This window comes from Hyaena hyaena, unplaced genomic scaffold (assembly GCF_003009895.1).
Source record: "Hyaena hyaena isolate Hyena2069 unplaced genomic scaffold, ASM300989v1 scaffold_508, whole genome shotgun sequence".
Taxonomy (NCBI): domain Eukaryota; kingdom Metazoa; phylum Chordata; class Mammalia; order Carnivora; family Hyaenidae; genus Hyaena; species Hyaena hyaena.
Genome location: NW_024081139.1, coordinates 685,660 through 707,815, shown reverse-complemented (window position 1 = coordinate 707,815; position 22,156 = coordinate 685,660). Strand labels below are relative to the sequence as shown.

At 36.9% G+C, this 22,156-nt stretch overlaps 1 pseudogene; it reads left to right on the top strand.

Moving 5' to 3' along the window:
• The first annotated feature begins 13,053 nt into the window (after positions 1-13,053).
• On the top strand, positions 13,054-21,068 carry LOC120247205 (annotated as a pseudogene).
• The last annotated feature ends 1,088 nt before the right edge of the window (positions 21,069-22,156 follow it).

The window sequence follows — 22,156 nt, the reverse complement described above, 5'->3', positions numbered from 1 at the left end:
AGTTTTTAGAGTAAAATGTTTGGTTTTCAGAACAGAGATGTCCTTGTATGAAATAAATAAGAACCAATCAATTTACACTATACAGTAATGGGTTGACTCTTTGAGACTTGAATTGTTCTTTCCTCTTTGTCAGTGTTATCACAAGTAAACCATTTGAGAATATGCATTCAGTTCACTTACCTTGCATATGTGTGCACAAACCTCAAGGCCTTTTATTATTTTGAAATAACATCTGGGGAGCTTGCTACTTTTTCCAATATATTTAGACAAATCATTCCATTTTGTCAAACAAAGCACCCAAATTTCTAAAAGCTAGAAGCTAAAAGCCCACTACTTTATTTCTTTTTTCTTTTTTTTTTTTTCAAAATCCATAACGGGCAATGGAAAACATGAGATTAGATATTAAACAAAACTATACTTCATAAGAAAAATATATGCTGGCATATTCAGAATAACAGCACACCTATGCTAACATGAATATATTTATGGACATATTTAAACAATGAACATATGTCTATCTCAACTAGGCAAAATTGGAGGACTATTATCCAACACATTAGAAAGTTTGATTGATTGATCATTTTGCCCTTTTTCTTAATAGACTATTACAGTAGTAGACAAAGGAAGAAATAAAGTGCCCAGCCAATCGATCTGTATATTGGAAAGGTCAAAATAGAATTGTACATTACGACTGTCAGAAATACATAAAACATTAACATTTCCATACTATATTCTCATCACAGACATTATAATGGGGACTGAAAAAGACACAATATCTCTCCGTTCCTATGATCAAAATAGCTATTAAGTTGAAAATGTAATGACATAAATCTAACCACAAGAGAGGTGCTGACTAGAAGAAAATACTATGGATTCATTCCTTTCTGAGATCTCATGTAAGCCATCCTATATGAACTTGGGTATCCTTCCTACAAGAAACAAATTGACACGTGTGTACTTATGACTTCCAAAATAACATCTCCATTAGAAATAGTCCAAGCCATGGGGCACCTGAGTGGCTTAGTCGGTTAAGCATCTGACTCTTGGTTTCAGCTCAGGTCATGATCTCACAGTTTGTGTGTTTGAGCCCTGTGTTGGGCTCTGTGCTGCTTGGATTCTTTCTCTGCCCATCCTGTGCTTGCGAGCTCTCTCTCTCAAAATAAGTAAACTTTAAACTAAAAAGAAATAGGCCAAAGCATAACAAAATAGTAAGTAATAATAACTATAATAAATACGACAAAAATAAATATAATTAAAGCAACTAAGAATTACATTTTTCATCTTGTTAAAATGATGAAGTATAGGACCTTGAAAAGGACTATAAATGTAAGTATTCTATGAATAGCTTCAAATTTAATAGATTATGACATTTTAAAACATTCTTTGTAATTGTTAGCTACATAATTGTGTTATTCACAAAGGGCTGTATAAAATACAGTATTTCTTAGTAAACTCTGTATTAATACAATGCAGACTTTGTATTATATTATGTGAGATTTCTTAAAAATAATAGTGTGAGCATGAGTTGTACACACATGCACGCATACATCAAATCATGAATTACATTACTTATTTAATATGCCTATCAGGACAAAACTATTGGATTCAGAGTATATTTTTTAGAGATATGAATTCTAGGAAGTATTCAAAATTTGAGGGCAATTTGTATTCTTTTTCTGCCTCCTGGCAATTCAGTTTAAGCTGAAATTTATGTAGCAAACATCTTTTCATGATTCCTACCTCTGAAGAAAATCAGTAATGATACCTGCACTGGAGGCTTCATTGTTACTTTAAAATACCCTTACTTTGAAAAAAAAAAAAAATGGACATTACATTCAGGGTAATTGACTAAGACATAATATTTATGGAAATGAAAACTTCCAGCAAAGGTTTTGTTTTAGAAAAAAAAAAATTAACTTGGCTTTAAAAATCAAATATAAGTTAGTAAATATTTGAATGCGTATAAAGTATAGCACTAATGAATTAAGAAATACACACATGATCAAAAATGGGAGGTGTTCCCAACGAGTTTATAATTTAGTACAGATATAATAAAAAGGCTGAATACCATCAATGCTACAAAAGACATTAAAATATACAGTAGGGAAAGTCAGAGGAAAAGAAGATAATATGGGTGAATATATCAGAAAATGCTTCATGAAAGAAATGAATAGAGCTTATCAAACAGAAATGTCAGAGGAGAAAGCTTGAGGTGGGTACACCAAATGAAAAAATAAGAAAGTGTGCAAAATAAACAGGGCTACTATATAAAGTAACTGTGAGCAGTCCAGGTACATTAGAAAATGGTTTAAGTATCTAAAGAGGTACTGGAATATGAAAGCTGAAACGTATGGTTGAGTCATATTGCTAATAGCTTGAACATCAAGCTAAATGTGCCAGATTTTACTTGATAGGGAATGGAAAACCTAAAACTGTTCAAATAAAGATAGGAAAAAGAAAGTTTAACACAGTAATTGTGCACAGAATGAACTGCGTGAGCCACTTGTCCAATTCATTTATTTTTCAAAGGCTTTTAGGTGGATTAAACAATAATCCTCCCGTGTGGAAAACGGACTCTTAAATCTGAGCTCATCATTTTACTCTTTCCATATCTATATATGCCTCATATGACACCTTGAATGCACTTATTTACAGAATTTGGTATAGTATTTGACACCCAAAAGAAAAGCAAAAAAAAAAAAAGTGTTTTCTAATGATTGAAAGAATAAATTGTTTAGAAATGATTAAAGTTGTTTGAAGGTCACTATAATTCTCTAAACAACTAGAAATTAAGGCATGATGGAGAAAAGAGAACCCTCTTACGTGGGAATGCAAACTCCTGCTGTTCTTCAAAAAGTTAAAATTAGAACTACCCTGGGGCGCCTGGGTGGCTCAGTTGGCTAAGCATCCGACTTTGGCTCAGGTCATGATCTCACAGTTCGTGGGCTCGAGCCCTGTGCCCGGCTCTGTGCTGACAGCTAACTCAGAGCCTGGAGCCTGTTTCAGATTCTGTACCTCCTTCTCTCTCTGACCCTCCCCTGTTCATGCTGTCTCTCTCTCTCTCAGAAATTAAAAAAAAAAAAAAAAATAGAACTACCCTACCATCCAGCAATTGCACTTCTGGTATTTACCAGAAGGGTACAAAAATGTTAATTCGAAGGGATACGTGTGTCCCGATGTTTATAGTAGCACTATCAACGGCAGCCAAATTATGGAAAAAGTCCAAGTGGCCTTCGACTGATGAATAAATAAAGAAGATTTGGAATACATGGAATATTACCCATAAAGAAAAGAAATCTTGTCATTTGCAATGACATAGGTGGAGCTAAAGAGTATTTTGCTAAGTGAAATAAGTCACAAAATGACAATTACCATATGATTTCACTCATATGTGGAATTTAAGAAACAAAACAAACAAACTTAGGGGGAAAAAAAAGAGGAATAACAAGAAATAGATTCTTAACTATAGAGAACAATCTGATGGTTACCAGAGGGACAGTGGGCAGGGCAATGGGTTAAATGGGTGATAAGGATTAAGAAGGGCACTTGTGATGATCACTGGTAGTTGTGTGTTAGTTATGAATCACTAAATTCTATGCCTGAAACTAATATTACACTGTATGTTAACTAACTGGAATTTAAATTTAAAGCTTGGGAAAAATAGAAATTAAGGCATGAAAGAGGACAGGGCAGGGGTAGTAAATACAAATAACTGACGTTTAAGATTTAAAAAAAGGAAATCAAAAGTTTGATTCCAAGGTTTTGATCTGGAGGACTGAAAAGAATGGAAAAAAAGTCATCAAAATACAAATTAAAACAGTATTAGAACAGTAGAGTCATTGATGTTTCAGAAGATGCTAAATTCCAACTACACAGGAAAGACTGAGGGGAAACTAAGTAGGATAAAGTAATCATAAGACAGGGTTTCTAGAAAGAGGTAATTTCTAGAGGTGAAGTTTTATTGATCTACACTACAGAAGTGATTAAAACAATGGAACTAAATGCTACTCAAAGGACAGGAACTATAAAAAACTAAATTCAAAGATGTTACTGTTTAAAAGCCTAGTTTGGTTTTTTCTAAGATCTCTTTTATTTATGTTTTTATACATAACAGAGAGAAACAGAGCATGAGCAGGGGAGGGGCAGAGAGAGAGGGAGACACAGAACCTGAAACAGGCTCCAGGCTCTGAGCTGGCAGTCAGCACAGAGCCCCATGCGGGGCTCGAACCCACAAACCGCGAGATCATGACCTAAGCGAAAGTCGGATGCTTAACCGACTAAGCCACCCAGGCGCCCCTAGAAAGCCTCGTTTAAATGAAAGAGGGTAAGCAAAAGAAAGAAGTCAGGCTGAAGAACAAAGATATTTGGACTGGTGATGCATGGGACTCAGATGATATTGCTGACAATAAAGATGGAGATCACATCATAGGCTAACCACAGTGCCAGTTATTTCTTTTTGTGGCAGTTATTTTTAAAGCTTTTCATTTTTAACTCCCAGAACATATCTATGAGGTCTAGATTATCATTTTTCCTTTTTACTTCTAAGTATTAAGGAAGTGATGTCCAGAGAGTTTAATGGAAGAAAGAGCCTTAGGATTCACAATAAAGAATATTTTTGAATATAAGGGCCCTAGATCTTAACCTTAAAAATATTTCCTTTAGGGGCACCTGGGTGGATCAATTCGTTAAGTCTATGACTCTTGATTTCAGCTCAGGTTCTGATCTCAAGGTTGTGGGACTGAGCACAGCATGGAGCTCTGTGCTAACAGCTTGAAGCCTGCTTGGGATTCTCCATCCCTCTCTCTCTCTGCCCCTAGGGAGAGTGTGCATGTGTACTCTCTCTCTCTCTCTCTCTCTTTCTCTCTCTCTCTCTCTCTCTCAAAATAAATAAATAAATAAACACTTAAAAGATATTTCCTTTAACAGTAAGAAAATCAAAAATGAAAAAAAAAAAAACTAACAAACAAGGGAATACCATCACAAAATCCATCCTCAATGAAAGTAGGATAAACCTGCAAGCCTACCACATAGTAGTTAAATACATGAGACAGAAAAATACATAATAAATGACTTAGCAAAGAGGAAGAAGTCATATCTAATTGCCTTCAAGTTGGGGTGGAGGAGAAAAACCTCGTGTAATCTTTGGAGATCTTCAGGAACTGATGTATCAGGAGCTGTGAGAATATGGGCAGCGTTACAGAAAATGAGAACTTGATGGGAAGTTGGTTAAACAAAAACAGGCAGTTGGTTTTTGTCCCCTATGTCCTATATCTGACATAGGTGTACAATGTGGAAGTTTGCTTTTTGCATTAGGTCAGTCTCTGCCTATCCACTCTTTTTCCTAAGCAGATCCAGAAAACCAGCAGCCAGATTTATACCACACAGGCAGGAGGTCTGACTGCCTTACAGTAAATTCAGTGCACATAGAGCTTCCAATCAATTTTTAGTGCCTCATTGGTAAATATAAATGGGCTGTCAACATTTAAGGATGAATGATCTAGTCAGAACAAGCAAAGAGAAAAAATGGTGACAAAGATGGAAGGAAAAATATATGAGTGATATCTTCAGAGATAGTGAAGAAGATACAGCAGCTATTAAACAATATTTTAGAAATCATTCTGAGAGAAAGAAAAGAAACTTTGGAAATTTCAAACAGCTGTAAAATTGTAAAAGGATTGGAAGAAAAGTCAAATCTTACCTCTCAGGGAACAGAAAAAAGATGATGATTTTCAGTACGAGAAAATAGAAAAGAAATTGGTATAGAAATGGAAGTAATCTAAAATCTGGCTAACAGAACTTCAACACAAGGATAAAAGTAAAACTAAAGGAAAGGAACTCTTGAAAGCACTCATTAAAGCAAACAAATGTGGGCAGGGTAGGGGCAGGGGATTCTACAGTGACAGGGCCCAAAACATGCTCACCTCAGAGAATGAGAAGTAGACCCATATTTAAAGCATGTTATCCTGCACTTATAGAACACAGGAAGTAAGCGGATGGTCGCATATGATGTCCTAAAATTAATACCGTTTGCCTCCATGACATTTGGTAGAACTGGGGTTTCCTCAAATGGCCTACAGTACAAGTCCCTCCTGATCCCATCCTGCTGCTGCACACTTAGCAAAGGGATCGGGCACAGCTCCTGCTTATTCTTGAGTAGTGGCTTTCAGTTCATGGATTATTTCAGCCCATAGTATCATTCAAACAAAACAATCACATCCTTCCATAGGAATAAAGGGACTCTTAACCTCCTGGTCTTGAAAAGCCTGCTTCCCAAAGCTTCTTGTCCTTCACTCTGTTCCAAAATGCACCCCCTGTGGCCTTGCAGTACCTCCTTCCCCTGCACTGTAAGTACATGTGCCTAATAAAATGCTGTGAATCTCCTCTTCTCACTGTCAGGTGCCACACAGAATGTGCCTGTAACCACAGAATGAGTCCTCTCCTCACTAATGGGGTGAATAAGGTGAACAACTGAAACACTAAAATATTTCAAAGAACAGAAAAGTCAACTAAAGGGACACCTGGATGGATCAGTTGCTGATGCAACTGTCTCTTGACTTCGGCTCATGTCAGATCTCACAGTTCGTGAAATCGAGCCTTGCATGAGGCTCTGTGCTGACAGTCCCTGCTTGGGATTCTCTCTCTCCCTGCCCCTCCCCTTCTGTTCTCTCTCTCTCTCTAAATAAGTGAATAAAAATTTTTTAAAAAGTCAAACAAAAATTATGATAAATCAGAATATCAGATTTTCAGATGCAGCAGTAGACCCAGGAAGAATTTTGAGCAATGTTTTCCAAATTCTGAGCAAAATAGATTTATAGCCTAAAATTCTTAATCCATTAGATATTCTAACACATATCAGAGAATCAAAGACCTTTAGACTTTCCAAGTATAGAACATTTGACTTCCCTGTACCTTTTTTAAAGAAAGGTACGTGAAGATGATTTCTGCCAAAGCATGAAAATAAACCAACATCGGACTGTGATCCAGGGAATAGGAGACTCAACACAGTAGAGAGATGAAAAAAATCCCTGAGACCATAGCAAAAAGGAGGCATCCATGTGATACGTGTATGGCAGGACGAGAGTGCACAAGGTCGTATTTTAGTGGGAAGTCAGATGTCTCCATTAGGCATGTGTTCAGTAAAATAAAGTATGCTTGAAAATGAGATGAAAGCTGTGACCATATGGAAAATTTTATAATGAGGCATTTTACAGACCTTTGGAGTGTTTGGAGTGACTTATTCATAAGTTCAAAGAAAATCAAATCAAAGCAGGGTGGGGGTTGCCAATTTTTAACTTCTGTAACAAAATTAAGGTAGAGGAAGGAAATGTAATGAGAATACATTTGTTGTTCACAGTGAACAATATCTGAAAAGTCATCATGGAAATACAATGTTTTTAAGAAAAATTAAGGAACACATATTGATAGGAAAATGGAAGGTAGAAGTGAGACAAAATAAAACTAATAAAATCTTACAATAAGAAGCTGTCAGGTAACATTTAAATTGATTAAACAAGACAAAGATAGCAGTATATTCATATTCTTTAGAGCTATGGAGATACTATCCAAGAAAATAATTCAGTATTTTTAAAAAATGTTAATATCTTTAGAAATAGTATTGGGGGGGCAGCAAGGGAGGAGGACAGAGGATCTAAAATAGGCTCTGCACTGACATCAGTGAGCCTTATGCAGGGCTTGAGATCACGAATCAGGAGATCATGACCTGAGCTAAAGTCAGACACTCAACTGACTAAGCCACCCAGGTGCCTCCAAAATAGTTCAGTATTAAATGTGTTTGCCTTTGAGATATATGAGGGGTCTTTTTTATTTTTTTTAAATTTATTTCTAGGAGAGAGAGAGAGAGAGACAGCATGAACAGGAAAGGGTTAGAGAGAGAGAGGGAGACACAGACTCTGAAATAGGCTCCAGGCTCCGAGCTGGCAGTCAGCACAGAGCCCGATGCGGGGCTTGAACCCACAAACTGCAAGATCATGACCTAAGCGAAAGTCGGACGCTCAACCGACTAAGCCACCCAGGCGCCCCACGAGGGGTCTTAAAGAGTCAAGGAAACATTTTTTAAAGTGATCATTTTAGGGATAGTTCATTATTCTTTTTTAAGTTTGTTTTTCAAAGTTTATTTATTTATTTTGAAAGAGAAAGAGAGAAAGCATGAGTGGGGGAGTGGCAGAGAAAGAGAGAGGGAGAGAGAAAATCCCAAGCAGTCTCAGCACTGTCAGTGCAGAGCCCAATGCAGGGCTTGATCCCGTGAACGTTGAGACCATAATCTGAACCAAAGTCAAGAGCTAGATGATCAACCAACTGAGACCACCCAGGGGTGGCTCATTTCTTAAAATAGTTTTATCTAATACACTTGTTGAAAATAAATATTAATTTTTAAAACTAATTTGGCTTATATTTCTGATTATTGTAAATGTGTCCCATAGTCATACCCACTGACAGATGACTTGGTGTTTTCCACTATTTTTTCTGGTGAAAATATAAGTGTAATTGGTCTCACTATGACAATTTTTGTTATATTAATTCTCTTTCTTTCTTTCTTTCTTTACTTAATTGTAGTTCTTCAATTAATTCCCCTATAGCTCACATGGTAAATTAATTGGAATCTTAAGAATCATTATGATGCTCTCATTAAGATTACCCTTTTGGGACCAAATTATGCTAAAAATAAAATGATTCTTGAGTTTTAATTTATCTCCAGTTTATGACAATTCGGAATCTAATTTATCTAATGATGATCACCCTGAATTGCTAAACCATGAGTGGCAATGAGTGGGTGGCAATGAGTGCCTAATCATTTTTTAGGATATTGTAATTCTGAAGATTCTAGTTATAACTTGAGATATAAAAAAAAAAAAAACAAGTTGGTGATTCATTAAAAATCTATAGCAAAGTTACATTTAAAAGATACTCTTACAGAAAGCCTTTTATTATTTCTTTTATTGAGATATAATGGACATACAGCATTATATTATTCCAAATGCAAAATATAATGAATCCATATTGTATATACTGCAAAATGATCACCCTGATAAGTCCAATTAATATTCCTTACCACATATGGTTGCTAATTTTTTTCTTATGATGAAAAATTATAAGATTTACTTTTTAAGGAACTTTCAAACCTGTTCTACAGTATTATTAACTATAGTTGCCATGTGGTACCTTATATCCTCATGACTTATTTTATAACTGGACATTTGTACCTTCTGACCACCTTCACCCATTTTGCCTACCCCCTACCCTCTGTCATTGGCAACCACCAATCTGTACTCTGTATCTGTGAGTGTTTTTGTTTGTTTAAATTCCACATATAAGTGAGATTGCATGGTACTTCTCTTTCCCTGACCTATTTCACGAGCATAATGTCCTCAAGTTCCAATGTAGAAAGCCTTTTAAATGTCTGATAATTTACTTCAAGTCTAAGTGATAAAATGATATAATGATATAATGAGAGACTGTTATTAGAATTGAGTCTATAAGTCTACATTTAGCCTAGGTATTACCCTGGATCTTACTGTGCATCCAAAATTATATTCAAATCTTTTTTTTTTTCCCCTGGGTATTCAAAGATAATCTCAATATTAAATATGCCTATACTTGTCAAAAAAATCATCCTTATATTTTAAGAACGTGTATGTGCCATTTGGTTCTAAAGTGATGGTCACATGAAGAACTACATAGAAGTGAGTTTGGTATTGTGGTTACATTTAATAGAAATCTGCACTTTGGCACTGTGTCTAAGAATGAAGGGGTCTCTATCTAGCAGCACCTATATGGATAACTGTTGGAAATATAAGCCATGAAAAACACCGGAGAGTGTTACCGTACTCAAGAGTATAACAGAAAGAGGATAAGATGGACAGGTAAAGAAGTATATCAAGGGGTATAAAATCGGATTGTACACTTGAGGCCAGGCCAGGATAATGAACATGTCAAAAATGAATCCTTAAACTAATGTCTCATATTTGCAGAAAATTTTTATTCTAACTTTTAAAAATTATCATAAAAATCTAAAATATTTTATGATTTGACAAAACTAACAATTTAGTAGTGAACACTTAGATGTGAACTATAGAACAATTCTTTGATTTTGAAATTAATATTTGCTAAGCTAAATGAATTGACTTTTTCTTTTACACTCACAAAATATGCTGTAGATAAAATATGAGATCTGAGAGGAACCTCCAGTAAGATAAATTAGATGAAGAAAATGAATACTTTTTGTTTCAGACTCATTTACCCTTCAAATAAGAGAAACATCTAAAATACAATGCCTGGGGGCGCCTGGGTGGCTTAGTTGGTTAAGCGTCCTACTTTCGCTTAGGTCATGATCTCTCGGTTCGTGGGTTCAAGCCCCGCGTCGGGCTCTGTGCTGACTGCCAGCTCGGAGCCTGGAGCCTGTTTCAGTCTGTGATTCCCTCTCTCTCTGACCCTTCCCTGCTCACTCTCTCTCTCTCTCTCTCTCTCCTAGAAATAAAACATAAAAAAAATTAAAATACAATGCCTGAATGGCTCAGTAGGTAGAACATGTGACTCTTGATTTCTGGGTTGTGAGTTTAAGCCTCACGTTGGGCCTAGAGCTTACTTAAAAAAAACATAGCTTTAAAACAAGGTGGGGGGGGGCACCTGGGTGGCCCAGTCAGCTAAGTGTCCAACTCATGGTTTTGGCTCATGTCATGGTCTCACAGTTTTGGGGAGTTTGAGCCCCATGTTGGGGTTCTGCGCTGATGGTAAAGAGACTGCTTGGGATTCTCTCTCTTCTCTTTCTCTCTCTGTTTCTGCCCCATCCCCCTGCTCACTGTCTTTGTCTCTCTCAAAATAAATAAGCTTAAAAAAAAAGTAAAATAAACAAAAAGGATAAAAAACAATAACAACAATAATAACAACAATTTTGGTACTATCTAGTATACCAAACCAACTTAAAGAAAAATTGAAAAAAGTCATACGGATGAATCAATAACTTACATAACAATTTAAGATATAAAAATATTTATCTGGTATAACTGAATTATTCTAATTAAATATCAAGAAATAACACGATATCATCAAATACCAACAGAAAAAAAAATACACATCAAATGATTCCAATTCCAAAATAGCCAATTAAAACTGAGTAGGTATGGCAAACAAATAGCACATGCATTTTACAGCTATTTCAAATTATTCCAAGATCGATAGGACCCAATGAACTAGTTCCAGGGGCTTCTGTAGTCTAAGTGGTGACTCTCATCACTTCAAATAAGATATCTAGACACATAAATTTGGTTTTATAATTGGCTAGGAATATTTTTCTTAAAGTGTGGTCATAATTATACGAATCATTATTTCTGATTTTTCCTTGTTTAGTTTCATCTACACTGAAGGTTTACTAAATTCTGACAAGCTATAGTACAAAATAATTGGTACTTTGTCATAACACATATAAATAATATATACAGGGAAGACAGGTGATTTAAAATTGACAGCTGAAATCTGAAGTTAATATAGGAATCATCATAAAACCTAGTGACCCTAAATCAAGGAACCTGATAGGAGTGATACGTCCTATATGTTCTTGCACCTGTGCTCCTGTAATTTGTGAATTTGCCCCAGGACAACGTCTCAGGACATGACAGTGTCCAAGTGTAACGAAGAGTCAAGTCTTCCTAATAAAGAAAAAACAAAGCATCTTTTTAAAAACTAAAGCATACAATACTATATGTGGCCAGATAAAATAAAGTGAAAAGTTGAAGTCACTATCCAGATAACTTATTGATACTTATTGTTGGGAACTGATGAAAATACATGTAGCATTCATGCTGCTTCTAGTGTTCCTCTGCTTTTTACCTGGGCTCTGGTGAGGCTTTAGAAAGTGAATTTTAACTTGCACATTTATATGACTATGACTAACAAATGATTTGTCCCTTCCTTCAAAAAAAACTGAGCTCATTCTTTATTTCTAAAATTGTAAAACTCCTTTCTTTGCTAGGGCTCATTCCCACACCGGTTGTCATCTCACTGCAGGAAGATGCCTGTTCGTCCCTGCCTGGAGGGATGAATAGAGTACCTTGGTTTGTCCTTCTGATACATCAGTCACTATCACTCAGAAAATGAGATATGAAAATGACAGAAAACACCACAATAGCGAATTGACATATACTGGCATTGTGACACTCTGTCTTACACTAAAGCTTTCCCTCTGAAATTAAATATTAATTTTTTTGTAGATGGGAAATTGTCTGCAAAATAACAATGTCTTGAATTATCATTCCCCGAACAGAAATGGAGTTTATTCATAGTTTCAATTGATGTGGTCTGAGAGGTTCTACAAAGTGAATAATAAAGGCCAAGGGTAGCGAGAGGACATCTGAGCATAATTCACAGACTTGCCATGTTCACTTCAAACAACGAGTCTGTGGGAGTGGATTTCTGAAGACAGAGATGGCAGTTCCCTTAAGGAACACCTGGCTGTCCCTAGAGAGCCAAGATTTTGAGCCTAATGACGTCCTCGTAATGATGCCATTAGTTTTTTACAATTGGCTGCTACCAAAGAAACTTTGACACTCTTTAGAAAACATCAGGGAGATGCCAAAAACAAGAAGGGGAAACTTAAGAGTTAATGCAGGTGGAGGGGGGAAGAAAATAACCCAAAACCTGACATTCATCTTCAAGAAAATTCTGTCATACTTATGTTCTTAAAATGTGTATAAATAATGTTTTTCCTTAAAGCATAGTATAAAATCTTGTTTTGCAACTATACTAAAAATTACTATAAGCTAAATTACTCTATGTTGTATGTTACTAATTTAATAAGCACTTCAAGAGTAAAAGTCTATCTTGGTAATGAATTGTATTAAATTAGTAGAGCTAAAGATGTAATCCATCCTTAGTGATTCATGCTATCATTTTCTTGGGGAACCAAACCTAGAAGATTTATCTTATTGCTCAAAAATGTATAAGTGTTCAGACCCCAAAGGGAACTTAAATATATTTAACTGAAGTTTCTAATTTCTCAAGTGAGATAATTATAGCCCATACGGATTATGCTCATGCTCAATGGCATGGAACAAACCACTAACATCAAACTTCCTACTCGTACCTGCCAATCTGTTCTGCTGTATCATGTGTTGCTCATGCTTGTACGAAGCTGAGAAAATGTCTAATGTGATGTCCTGTGATCTGGCAACACTGGAAATGAGTATTATGAAAGGTCAGTCCCATATTTCATTTCTTTCTCTTTTCTTCCTTTTTTTAGAGAGAGATAGAGGGAGAGGGAGAGGGAGAGAGAATATGTGCATGTGTGTGTGTGTGTGTGCGCGTGTGAGAGAGAGAGAGAGAGAGAGAGTGAGAGAGACAGAGAGGAGGGGCAGAGGGGGAGAAAGGGAGAGAATCCCAAGCAGGCTCCATGCTCAGCATGGAGCCCGACATGGGACTCAATTCCACAACCCTAGGATCATGAACTGAGCTGAAATCAAGAGTCAGACACTCAACCAACTGGGCCACCCAGGAGCCCTGGTTCCATATTTCATTTTGTCTGAATATCTGATGCCAGTTACCTTTAAGTTTTTTCAAAGCAGAAATTAGTTATCAACTATGATATTCCTATTCTCATCCTAGGGATTTTGTTTACATGAAATGTTTGGGTGAAGAAGATAAAAAGGCTACCATTTCAAAACAGTGCAGTAGGGAACTGTGGTGATAAATAGCTTTTCAAAGACATGGTGACAGATGCCATTAAAAGCCACAAGCTGTTAAATCTAGAGTCTCATGTATGCTTTGTTCTTGATTTCTAAATTTATCCCAGGTTGTTTTCAGAACTTAAAACACAGTCACGGGAGGTTGGTGATTAGAGAAACTATTTGAAGTTTCACAATCAGAACAGCTGGTCCAGAGACGGCAGAAGATGATGCTGAGTTTTACGAAGCAAATGCAAAATAGTAAGTGGAGGATGTTTTGGCAAGTAATGAGAGAAAGCATCAGAGACTTATTGCAAGTGTCAAATCACATTTAGGTTATATACTTTTTCCAGACCCCAGTGTTTCAACTGGTCCTCTTACCTCTAAGTGAAAAAGCTCTATGATTATTTGAGAAATATAGACAGGAATAGATTTTTTTTTATTTCAAAAAACCATAAAGTTAATATATGACATTAGTATTAAAAGGGCAAGTCGCAAGTTCTAAGGGCATAAGATTGTCATCATCTCACACCTAAACTACCATAATAACCTCCTAACTGGCCTCCCTGAATAAATCTTCCTCCCTTAGAGTTTATTCTACATAGACAATACAGAGTGGCCAATTTTGACTCAGCCATCTAATTATTCTACCCCAAATCTCCCAAGACCTTTCATCACATTTAGAATAAAAATCAAACCCTTTCCCCTTGCCTGTATAGCCCTGAGATTGGACTCCTGACCAACCCTCTATCAGCACATTTCTGTCCCATATTTAGAACACAGTGGACTCCTTGCTGTTTATCCAACTTGCCAATTACCAATCAATTTCAAGACCTTTGCTCTTGATGTTTCCTTCCTCTCGAATAGTCTTCCCCCAGATATTTCTAAGCTTGGCCTTTAAACTTCATTCAAGTTCATGTTCAGATGTCACCTTCTCACCACCCTATCTGAAATAATTTCCATTGACTTTATCTCCTTATCCTACTTTAGTTTCCTTTAAAGTATAACATTACATGTATTTTGTTATGCATCTATTTGTTTTATTTACTATCTGTCTTGTGAACTTGAATGTAAACTCCATTAGATCAGATTCTTGTCTTTCTTGTTTATCTTATACTCTTAATGCCCCAAACAATACCTTGCACACAATAGCATTCAATAAATATCCCAGAGTAAAAATGAATAAAGATACTTTTATATTATATAATGTTGCCAATGTATTCCATCTGCTTCTGAAGTAGTTAAAGCTTAACTTAATCCAAATATAACAAGATTTTTAAGGGCTTGAGGAGGAGTCCTGTTTTATTCCTCTTAGTATTCCTAGAAACTATACTTATGTCCCAGGATTTATCTCTTGACATGGATGTAGCTCTGATATATTCATACCAATGTCTGTTATTGATGTCTTCTTTTGGACTATTACTTATTATCTTGGTATACCATTCTAAATTATATTAACTTCCTAGTGTTTCTTATGGAAAATGATAGATTTCCAATTGGGTCTCAAACATCATCTGTTTCAACAAGTAGAATACACACCACACTGGTTCTCCTTTCCCCTAATTTTTGTCCACAGCATACACCACACCAGCCCTGTGCCCTGATTCAGATGAAATCTTCAACTCTGACTGGTAAAGCAGAACAACCCCCAACAGGATCACCTCTCTGATTAGATCAGAAACAGGGCTATACACTTCTAAGATACACTCTTAAAAGCAGGAAATTATATTATTGTCATAATGTTTCATTTATTTAAAGTGACAACATGTATTACTACTTAGCAGTTAACACATTTCTTACTCTCTTAAGCCAATTTGTATGCTATCTCAAATTCATTGCATATTCTAAACAACATATTACTCAAATCGAAATTGATGAAGTCTATATGACACTTCTTTAAAAAGGAAGGCAACTGCTACCATTCTGGCAGTTATAGGAGGTTCCTATAGCTGCAGGAAGGTTAGCCTGAGGCTAACAATTGCCTCTCCCCAGGCGTTTATGTTGTAAGATCTTGATTGGAGGCCATATTTTTGTTTTCATATTGTGTTTCTTCAAGGTAAATAGAAAGGAATCCTTAAATGGTTTAATTTAGGGTAAATCTATTTTACTAAGAGGCTAAGATATTTCTAAAGGTGGCTTGCCAAAAGGGCTGAATGCAATGAAAACCACAAAGTTTTATATCTGGTTCAATATCATCGATGTCCTCACTACCCTCTCTTCTTGCTGAGACACTGGAATGCTCTCTCAAAGATGAAGAATTATTATATAGGCCAGTTCTGAGGCTTAGTATTAATGCCAAATACCATTTTCCATGTTTGTAGTTTTCGTCATCGTATGTGAGCTTTGTCTATTTTGACTGTCCTTCCAGGTACATGTTCACTCTCCCCCAACCCTGCTTTATGCCCTGGGAGACTGACCTCTATGACCTCCATGGATTTCACCAATGGGATCGTTTGTGCTACAGTTAAGACTAGAGATAAAGAGCATTAGTAGAAATACCAGTAGAGTTAGGAGAATAAGGTAAATCCTGGTTCTCTTCTGTGGGGTCTTCTTGGCTGGCTATATCTCATGACATACTTCTCTCTCTCTCTCTCTCTCTCTCTCTCCCCCTCTCTCTCTCTCCCCCCCAGCTCCCCCCTCCCCTCCGCCTCCCTTATTCTATGAATCCCTCTACTCACTACTTAGGCTTCAGTATGAATAACATCATATTCAGTACGTTATATAACCATATAACATATTGGTTATATGTCCTAAAGCTAGCACAAGGACAGTCCATTACTACCAGTATTTTCCTTATTGGTTTCCTGCCCATATCTTGGTAAAATGGTATATTTATTAAACTCTCCTGCAATTACTCAATATGAGGGTCATGTTGGAAACCTGACACCATCATCCAAGGCTAGTCAAGGGGAAAAGTAAAAGACAAATCTTCTGCCTGTTGCAGAGCCTTAAAGAACCATTTCTGCAGGGCACCTGGGTGGCTCAGTCCGTTAGGCATTCAACTTTGGCTCAGGTCATGATCTCATTGTTTGGGCACTCTAGCCCCACCTCAGGCTCTGTGTTGCCAGTTCAGATCTTGAAGTCTACTTCAGATTCAGTGTCTCCCTCTCTCTTTGTCCTTCCCCTGCTAACACCCTGTCTCTCTCTCACACACAAAAATAACCATTAAAAAGAAATTAAAAAAAAAAGAAATTTTTCTGATCATAACTTTCTCCTAGGAGTCCCCACTTGACTCTGAAGCAGGAATGTTTTCACATATGTATAAGAAATAAAAATCAGACTTATGGAAGTACAGATGACTAACAAGGTGATTAAAATACTATTTGGTGAGATATGTACTTTGACAAATTTTAGCCAGTTTAATTTTTAATCATCTTTTGAGATTCTATTTCCTTGCTAATTTCAGGCAAGTTTGGGAAAGTGAACTTAAATGTAATAACTTTAAGGTATACCACTCCTCTTCCTTCTCTTCCTTAGGACACTGAGTTTAAGATGATGTATAGTATGAATACTTAGGACACATCGATTAGTCTGGAAATGACAAAGTTTGCTGTTTTAAAAATATTTTTTTAAAGATTTTATTTTTTAAGTGATCTCTACACCCAATGTGGGGCTTGAACTAACAACCTGAGACCAAAAGTCACATGCTCCACTTCTAAGTCAGCCAGGAGCCCCTAAAAATATTTTTATTCACTGATTCAAATGAGCTATATTCTGTTCAGCTATGCTAAACTCATATATGTATTTTTCAAAGATAATGTTTTTATATTTAGTAAAATTATTTTGTTATTTAAAATTTTTTCTTTGGTATGTTTTAATATAATTTATTTTTTTAAAATATGTTTATTTATTTTTGAGAGAGAGATAGAGACAGAGGCAAGAGGGGGAGGGGCAGGGAGAGAGGGAGATATAGAAACTGAAGCAGGCTTCAGGGTCCAAGCTGTCAGCACAGAGCCTGACCCAGGGCTCGAACCCACATACTGTGAGATCATGACCTGAGCCTAAGTCTGGCGCTTAACAGACTGAACCACCCAGGCAATCTGGTGTGTTTTAATTTTAAACTTTTATTATTAATTTATAGATTTACTTCATTTTAGAGAATATGAATGACTGATGTCTTATTTTTGGGAATTCTATGAGTAAATAGGATCAATTATGGTTTATTTTCCATGGAGGCAGAACATAAATGCTTATAGCTGATAAAATGTGAAATATTTAAAACAGACTTACTAAAGAGCACCTCCCTTTTAAACTAATTGTGAACTAAGACAGACATACAGTAGATGAAGAAAAAGTACTATCTTTATTAATAGTAAAGGCTAGATTGGAAGTCACAAAATACTACAAACCCAATAATTTATGAGCTAATTCTTTTCCTGTAATGTAGATTACAGGGCAACACAGTGGAGTTTTAGTTTACAGGACAAGTAAACTCACCTAAGTAAATATTGAAAGTCCTAAATTGGCACTGTGAATAAAAAAACACATTTTATTTAGCTTTTGAAAGTGGTAAAAGTTCGTCGAAACTCAATTCTATATTTAAAAACTTGGATAAAATCTTAAATTCGGCAGATCATCTTTTTTTTCCCCTGAAGTGTATCTAGCTATCTAGAGTCAACTTATTTATCCATCCTTTTTATTCACTTTTTAAAATGTTTATTTTTAAGAGAGAGAGAGAGAGTACACATAGAGGAGGGGCAGAAAGAGAGGGGGACAGAGGATCTGAAACAGGCTCTGCGCTAATAGCAGAGAACCTGATGCAGGACTCACACTTAGGGACTGTGAGACTGTGACCTGAGTGGAAGTTGGATGCTTAACTGACTGAGCCACCAGGTGCCCCTTCTTCATTTTTTAAAAATAACATAAAATCAAATAAAACTTTATCATTGAAAACTTAAAAAAAAGATAAATCAATATATTTCCATGTCAAATACAGAAAATCATTCTAAGAGTTAACCATGATGAATTTAATGTTTAGCCTTTCAGGCCTTTTTGTGTGTATTCATGTATTCACATTCACATACCTAAAGACACATATATAGTTTTTCTTTGTATTTGTTTCCTATGATTTTTTTTTTGCAGCCTTCTTAAACTTAACATTTTGATTGAGAGGTTTAGTGGTTTATTGGAGAGACAAGGCACAGTTTTTTTGTTTTTTATATTTTTTTAATGGTTCTTCTACAATTTAGGGCCTTGAGGCAGAGAAGGAATTATCTGAATGGATCTGATGGTGAGTCTTTTCTACCCTGTTCAAAAGGGAGTAGTCTGGAATTAGAAATTATAGCTAGGGGTTATGTTTCTTCCTAGAAACATGGACTTTCTCATCAACCTGTTGAGATCAGCATTAACAGCCTTTGACACTGGTATTTGCCCTCCTCAGGCCTGCTGTTAATCCTATAATAGCCATTTTAATATAATTATTTCCTTTTTCATTAAATTTACTCTTCTTTCATCCTTTTCTCTGTTACTAAGTATAACTGCCCTCTTTTTCCAGTTATATCCTTGTTTTCTTTATAGTTGTAGTTATCACTCTTTTCCCGTTTAGTTCAAGATTTCAGCAAGTAACCATGAAGGGAAGAGTGCCTGGGTAGCTCAGCTGGTTGAGTGTCCAACTCTTGATTTCGGCTCAGGTTATGGTCCAAGGGTCATGCGATCTGGCTCTACATTGAGTGTGGAGCCTGTTTAGGATTCTCTCTCTCCCCCTCTGGCCCTCTCCTGTGCTTGTGTGCACATGTACTTGCTCTCTCTCTCTCTCTCTTTCTCTCTCTAGCAAAAACAAAAACAAACAAACAAACAAAAAACATGAAGGGAGATTCAAGAAGTTTTAAGTCCCAGTTGCTTGGTTTTCCATTATGTACTGTTTCCTATTTTGTTCAACTTTAGTTAGCCTACACTGAATAAGATTGAGGGGAAATACCCAGCCCTTCTTTCCTCCATCAAAAATGAAAGGTTTACTATTGTACACATGGGGAGGAATATTATATATGAAGTTCTTGATGTAAGGAAGTAAACAACAAGATTTTATTTTTTTAACAAGATTTTAAATGACCTGTAGATGCTGTGAGAAAAAAAAATATGTATGCATGGCAAAAATTTTTAAAGTTATTAAACTGAGGGGCACCTGGCTGGCTCAGTTGGTAGAGCATGTGACTCCTGATATCTGAGTTGTGGGTTCAAGCTCCACAATGGGTATAGAGATTACTAAAGAAAATAAAGTATTTTTTTGGTTTGTTTTTAAGTGTATTTATTTATTTTGAGAGACAGAGAGAGAGAGAGAGACAGAGAGAGAGAGAGACAGAGAATCCCAAGCAGGCTCCTTACTGTCAGCCCAGAGCCCAACATAGGGACTTGATCCCACAAATCGTGAGATCATGACCCGGGCCGAAATCAAGTCAGAAGCTTAATTGACTGAGCCACCCAGGTGTCCCCCAAAATAAAAGCTTAAAAACAACAAAGAAAGCTAGGTCTGGCGGTTTGAATGCAACGAAGACGGAACGGAATGCAGGCACAGGCTGTGGACGTGGTCCTGCCAAGAGTGGAAGACGGCAGTGAACATCTACTTAACACCAGTCCCCAGCGATAACCTAAAGCAACATGACATGCTGTCCTGGATCAATGAGTCTCTGCAAAGGAGTCTGAGGAAAATTGGCCGCTTGATTGTGCTCAGGGGTGGCCTATTGCCAGTTTATGGACATGCTGTTCCCTGGCTCCATGACCTTGAAGAAAGTGAAATTCCAGGCTAAGCTGGAACACGAACATATACAGAACTTCAAAATATTACAAGCAGCTTTTAAGAGAATGGGTGTTGACAAAATAATTCCTATGGAAAAATTAGTAAAATGAACGTTTCGGGACAAGTTTGAATTTGTTCAGTGGTTCACGAAGTTTTTCAATGCAAACTATGATGGGAAAGGCTCTGACCCTCTGACCAGGTGGAAGAGCTGCAGCGGCCCCTCCCCTTCCTGCCCCAGCTGGAGCAAACCTAGGAAACCTCTCAGCACTATCAGTGCAGCTCCACAGAGGCCTATTGCAACATGCAGAACTACTGCAGACCCTAAGGCTGGCGTGTGGCAGGGTAGGGTGGGGGTGGGTGGGTGAGGAAGAATCCCGGTGTGGGCACTGGGGACCACAAGCAGCTGAACTGATGCAGCAGGTCAACATATTGAAATTCACCTGAGAAGACTTGGAGACAGAGAGAGATTTGCACTTTGCAAAGCTAAGAAACACTGAATTGATTTGCTAGGAGAATGAGGTGGTAGTGGGGAGTAGCCCTGTATTGCAGAGGATTGTGGACATTTTTTATACCTTTATGAAGGCTTTGTGAGACCTGGTGAAGGGGGCCCACAAGAGGAACAGAAGAGTATTAACAGCCTGGACCAGCAGGGAAACATCTGAATTCTTCACTCCAAACCATGCGCTTAACTGTAAAATACTCCTTTTGATTGTCCTTGGAGGACTCACTGGTTTCTTTTCATGAGCAGTAAGTACCTCTTTTTGAAGTACACTCTGCAGAAGTTTCACTCTTTTCCAAAGAGTTTGAATTAGGATCTGCCACCTTGTAGCAGAGCAGTATTAACATCTAGCCACTCATAGGGGGAACGGAGGCTGGCCATGAGACTCCCCGTGTGGACGGTGGTAACACCGATTGCTGGAGAAGGTGTTTTTATGTAATATGCTGAGGTACAGACCTCAGCAGAGAAATGCAAAGACTGGTATAAATTTCAAGCTAAATGTGAAATCTTGGCAGAGAACATTTTAATAAATAAATGCCTTAAGAGTATTTAAAATATGCTTCCATATTGCACAATATACAATGTAATATGACAGGAGATTTTACGTGCTTGATATTGTTTCTGGAAAGGAAGGGCCAGACTTTTGGACCTTTGGAATCTGCTGTTCACAGGCCTTGAATCCGCAAATACCTAGACTTTAACCCAAAAGGACAGTTTACAAAGTTGTACTATAAAGCCATCTGGTGTCCTTAACCAAATGTATCCCTACTTTAAGAAGCAAGAGGCATTGTTGCCTGGACAAAGAGTGTGTGTTTCAGCCCTGCCATATTTGAATTGGAAATTGGATTTCACTGAACATTTTCTCTAACAGTTTTTCTACTTATCCCTGAAACTTTTATGTATTGTGATTTTTGAGAAATGAGGTATGTCCAGTTTTTACATCTATTACTACTTCTGGGGACTTGCTCACATATCTGGGATTTAAATGGGATTTATATCCTATTCTACTGTCCCGCAAGTTTTCATTTAACATGTTTCTCTTCTCTGCTCCCCTTGTACAGTGGGGACTCCTCTATGGCTCTTTAAAGTTTGGTGCTTAGAATGTAAGTTCAGCAGTCAGGTGGTCACGCTGCAAATTCTTTCTAGACTTCTGGCAAAGGAAGTGACCAGTTAGGGCCATTGCTACCCTGGGATCTGCAAGGCTCAGGTGTTCTCAGTACCTGCTGTCCACAGCCCTCCATGGCTACCAGA